At 39.6% G+C, this 5700-nt stretch overlaps 1 protein-coding gene and 1 pseudogene across 2 annotated transcripts in view; one reads left to right on the top strand and one right to left on the bottom strand.

Annotated features, from left to right (window-relative positions):
• Nucleotides 1-5700, top strand: part of ADGRL2 (adhesion G protein-coupled receptor L2) — a 416957-nt gene that overhangs the window by 22408 nt on the left and 388849 nt on the right. The window lies entirely within an intron of this gene.
• Nucleotides 5249-5697, bottom strand: LOC108305748 (annotated as a pseudogene). Its single transcript, XR_001825875.2, has one exon. The product of XR_001825875.2 is annotated as an S-phase kinase-associated protein 1-like (transcript).

The following is a 5700-nucleotide window of genomic DNA, read 5'->3' as shown; positions in this document are numbered from 1 at the left end:
AAAAAAAAAAAAAAAATACAAAAATTAAGCCAGGCACAGTGGCTCATGCCTATAATCCCAGGACTTTGAGAGGCCGAGGCAGGCGGATCACCTGAGGTCAAAAGTTTGAGACCAGCCTGGCCAACATGGCAAAACACTGTGTCTATTAAGAATGCAAAAATTAGCCAGGCATCATGGTGTGCATGTGTAATCCCAGCCACTCAGGAAACTGAGGCTTGAGAATTACTTGAACCTGGGAAACAGAGGTTACAATGAGCGGAGTTCACACCACTGCACTCCAGCCTGGCCAACAGAGCGAAATTCTGTCTCCAAAAAAAAAAAAAAAAAAAAAAAGTGCCCAATACGCTTAGAAGCTAGCAGAATGAGAGGGTGCAGTAACCCTGGGGGTAAGGTGAGGAAGGCTGGTGTTCAGACCTTAGCATGTGATAGTAGGAGGTCAGTGACTGAGCGGAAAAAGGAATAGAAGCAAAGATTAGATCCCTCGCTCTCCTTTCTCTCTCCTTTTCTCTCTCTCCCTCACACGTCTCATGTCTCCTAATTCTTTGAATTTTCATTAAAACATTTTTTTTCTTTGGCCTAAAATATTTAGTTTGTCTCTCCAAATCTAACCTGAAATTCGGGCTTTCTCTCATAACTCAACCCCAAAAAAATCTCAGTTGGCCATTTGTTCTTTAACCTCCGCACTCGATTGCACTTTTTTTTTTAACTGGTTCTGGTTCAAGATTTGGGTCTTTCTACAGAAGTGTATGTGTGTATGCATGTCCTGTGTGTTTGAATGCATGTGTGTGTCATGATATGTGCAGTACAACACATAATTACGTATCTTCCAGAAAATATAGATGCATATCTCTGTAATAAATCTCTTTTATGACTAAATCAACCTACATTCATGACAGGTATGTGTGTCAATGCCCAGGCTGACCTACAGGATGCCAGAAAGCTCTAATATACTAAGGCAAATTTTAAAACTGCAAACTTTTGAAGTTTTTTCTTAAATTTCACAGTGCCATCCATTCAACTCCCAGCATTCTGAATAAGGCTCACATGGTAACTTGTGCTATCAGCAAGACTAGGAAAGCAGCTCAGGAAAAAAGGACAATTATGTAAAATATTTTGTAATGATCAACATGTGACTGCTCGTGCATCATCTTTTATATCCAAAAAATAGAAGGAAAAGAAGCAAAGGCTATTCTGTTAAAGGCGAGTCCTGTCCCTCATCTTTTCTTAAGTTGTCTGGCTTATTTATTAGGGTCTAAATATAAAGTGAGTAACTTGGCTAGGTTCAAGAACCATAGTTCTTGAACTTTGTTAACAAATGAATCAAAAGAATCTCTTTTCACTAGCCAGTCTTTTCACTAGTTCATAAGAACCCAGCATCTTTTTTTTTTTTTTTTTTTTTTTTTCACAGATCCTCCCTTTTTTTTTTTTTTTTTTTTTTTTTTGAGCCAGAGTCTCACTCTGTCATTCAGACTAGAGTGCAATGGCACAATCTCAGCTCACTGAAACCACCATCTCCCGTGTTCAAGCAATTCTCCTGCCTCAGATTCCTGAGTAGCTGGGATTACAGGTGCTCACCACCATACCTGGTTAATTTTTTATATTTTTGTTAGAGACAGGTTTTTACCATGTGGCCAGGCTGGTCTTGAACTCCTGACCTCAAGTATTCCACCCACCTTGACCTCCCAAAGTGCTGGGATTACAGGCATGAGCCACTGCGCCTGGCCTATAAGAACCCAATATCTTAAACAGAAGATAGATGAGCTACTTTGGTTAAAGTAGTGTAAGCTGGCCTGGAGCTCCTCATCCTCGATTCCCCAGGTGGGGCATTCTGTGGACTTGTGCAGTCCAGTGAGCTACAGTCTGAAAACCCCCCAGGTTAGAGCACTGCACTAAGGGAAGTGCAAGTTGCTTTCACAACAGACTCAAGTAAATGTAAGACCAACTGAAATTAGCAGAGAAACAGAAACAAGTGCCAACTGAAAGCTCTTCTCTTACATTGTTGAGATTTCATAAGTACTAAGAACTGAGATGCTTTCAAACCTTAGGAGTGAGAGATTTCCTGGGATACAAGATTTTCTTGTTTGTTTGTTTTCTTAAGACACTTTAAGTGCTGAGAGACATGTGCAGAACGTGTAGGTTTGGTACATAGGTATACATGTGCCATGGTGGTTTGCTGCACCCATCCACCCATCATCTACATTAGGTATTTCTCCTAATGCTATCCCTCCCCTAGCCCCCCACCACCTGACAGGCCCTGGTGTGTGATGTTCCCCTCCCTGTCTCCATGTGTTCTCACTGCTCAATTCCCACTTATGAGTGAGAACATGTGGTGTTTGGTTTTCCTCTTCTGGGATACAAGACTTTCAATGCTAAAATCAAGACAGTCATGGGCCAGTCACAAGAGCTAGTCACCCCACCAAGGTTATTTATCCTTTTAGAAAGTCCAGGTACCAAGTCAAATCTTGTCTTTCAGTGCTCAGAGAGTAGCGGCAGCATCTTCTCGTGGAGAACACAGCACATTAGGATTCATCTGAGTCATGCGTGTTTGGCATTGGAGAGCTCTAGGTTCTCAGATAGGGGAAAGAGAGGAGAGAAAATGAAAAAGTACCCCTGTTCTAAACCACAACACGGAGAGCAGAGATATAAATGCACACCCACACAATTTGAGAAAGACATCATGTTTACTCATTTTTATCACCATTGGTTCTTCTTTAGATAACAAAGCACTTACACATAATCTCTTTTCAGCTTCTGAGACAGGAAACTTTACAGATGAGGTAGTGGCTGGGCTCTTTTCTCTCTCAAATTCAGTATCCAGAGTCCTACTAACCACATAACCTGAGGACATGATTTAGGGTCACAGGTGAGGACAGCACAGGAGCAGCAATTCCCTCACATGCTATAACACCTGCCATCCAAGGTCAACAGAAAGAGCCCTTCCCCCAGCCTGCAAATTCCTTTGAATCAGCCGTGCCCAGGGAGATTCAGCCCTGCTTAATTACAAGGCTGAATTCTAAATGTGCTTGGTGTTTGTCAAGTCAAGAGAGAGAAAACTACTGTCTGTGATTTATGTCTGCCCAATGATAAACTGTATTATTCAAGAAAGAAGAGCAGATGGCCCCCAAACAAGACAGTTATGGCCCATAATTATAATAGTTAGAGTACCCAGTGGATCTCCAGGACACCAAGAGAGCAAGAAATCTGACATTCACACCAAAGACATTGAAAGAAAAAGGAGTTTAAACTAAGCCCCCAAATAATAATACAAGTTGAGACCCTTCTTTATCTCAATGAAAAGGTTTATTTCCTCATGGCAGAGGATAGCAAGAGTGTGTGCTGTGAGTAGACCATGGCCCCAGGCAGGACGTGCAATGTCTTCATGATGCCATCAACTCTACAATGAGCATCAGCTTTGAGAGAAAGGACCTTGCAGTGATTTGGGTTATCTAGGGAGAAACTTAACTCATCAAAGGCTGATTTACATCAGTCATTTTTCTCCCTTATTTCCATTGCTGACAGTCTGGTTCTATTGTCTGTGACAATTAGATTTTGCAGTCTTGAAAATAGCCATGCAAATTACCAAAATGTTTTCCATTTGAGACCTTATACATATTTGAATTAAAACAACTCTAAGCTGTTAAATGGAATTAAATGAAATAGGCTGAATTGGGTGACTAAAATTTTAAAACTTCTGCAAGAAGCTTTCCCTATCCCAACCTCTTTATTAATGGCCAATTGTAAATGACTTTTGCAAATGGAAACACCATTTCTCACTTTTTTAAACAAGTACTACACTGTACTGTCTTAACTCCCCCCATTCAATTTAAGCATCAAGATTTATAGCTTGTTGTGAGCTCCTCTGTCTTTCTGTTCCTTCTTTGTACCTCTCCAAATGCTCAAGCAGCTCTTTTTAGAATGAAGTGAAGATAGTTTGTAGTGAACTCAAACTAGCATTCTGAGACTTGACTTTCAAAAATTTTGTATTCTTCCCCATTTCCTTGATTCTAATCTAAAGACTTAGTTGCTACACAGCAACAAACTCCACCCCAAATTCTAAACTCTTTCATTTCATTTGATCTTTCTGCAATGCATAGCCAAATTTTGGTCATCAGCAAATTGCTTTAGTATTTCTTTGTATAGTGGTGAATTTTATCAGAGATGACAGACACCTGAAACAACTTTTATATAGGCCAGGGAGCATAGGAGACTACCAACAAATGACCCTACATAGATACACAGACGCGTGTGCAAACACACACACACACACACACACACGTTTAGTTTATATCAACCACATATCTGCTTTTTTTTGCTTAAACTATTTATACCAGATACCCAAAAATTTGGCGGTGAACTCCATTTCTTCCCTTCCTTTTCTTTTTTTTTTCTTTTTTTTACACTATAACTTACTTTTTATTGAAAGTATCTTGCATTCATGATGGATGTTTTCTGAATTTTACCACATATTTTAATGTTAAAAGTTAAATTATTTTTTACATGCAAGTAGTGTGAATAATTTTCCCCACATGGGAACACTGATTATAAAAAGATGACACCCCACATAGGTTAAGTGTCTTTAACTGAAAAGCTAACAAACTGTCCAGTTCCATTTCTCTCAAAAAACCACAAACTGGGTAGTAACTGAGTCTCTAGGCAATATATTTAAAGCTAAGAGGATTAAAAATAAAATTAAAGATAAAGAAAACAAGTCCTCAGATGCAATGAAGGGAGGAGCCCTGCTAAATACAGGCTAATCAATACAGTGGTAGTCCTTGCCTGCAGGAGGCTGAAAGACATCCTAGTAACTCCACTCAGAACATTTACTTCAAGAAGCCTTTTCCAGTTTCCAACTCATGAATAAAGATAATATTTTGTTAATTCTATTCCAGATAACTTTTTTGCAGGTTGTTTTATTTACAATGCCAACTTTTAAAAGGTCACTAAAGTTAACTGGACAATAAACTAGGCAGACACTGCTTTACAAAAAAGAGGGAAAGCCCAAAATGCCACTTATAGAGAACCCACAGTTCAGTTTTATTCAGAGCAAAGGAAAAAGAAACTTTCAATCATACTAGAAGAAACTCAGCCATAGATTTGGAATCTGTACTCAAACTACACATGCAATGAGGACAATATTCTGTGAATACAATTGACTTGCTGCTGCATTTGTCGACTGTTTGTCTAATATTAACAATTATAAACAGAGCAGTGCAACTAGTATTTGCAACAGTCCTTGCAGTGTTACAGTGTCGGGTACAACATTTCACTTCTCTTCACACCACTGGTTCTCTTTGCGTACCTGGGCTTCCTCCTCTTCAGTGAAGTCATTTTTGATATTGAAGGTCTTGCGAATCTCCTCAGGAGTTTTCCCCACGATCATATTGGCAACAGTCTTGCATGTAACATCAAGCAAACCTTTGATGTCTAAGTAGTTTGCAGCCAGAATGAGTTCAAAAGTGTTCCTTGGTCAACTTTCAGGAATTCTTGGTCCCAAACAGGAATATCATCTGTTCGCTTTTCTTTGTTCTCATCATCCTCGGGAGGAGGAGGCTCATCCTTGTGGTGGGTGCACCACTGAATGACCTTTTTTAATATTGCCGCATTAACATTTGGTAGAGGAACTGGGTCATCATCTCCTTCATCATCCATTCCCAAATCTTCCAACATGGTCTTGATAGTCACAGATTGTTTGGCAATTTC

This window comes from Cebus imitator, unplaced genomic scaffold, assembly GCF_001604975.1.
Source record: "Cebus imitator isolate Cc_AM_T3 unplaced genomic scaffold, Cebus_imitator-1.0 Scaffold3, whole genome shotgun sequence".
NCBI classification, from domain to species: domain Eukaryota; kingdom Metazoa; phylum Chordata; class Mammalia; order Primates; family Cebidae; genus Cebus; species Cebus imitator.
Note: the sequence above shows the minus strand (reverse complement) of the source record. Positions and strands in the feature narration are given on the sequence as shown.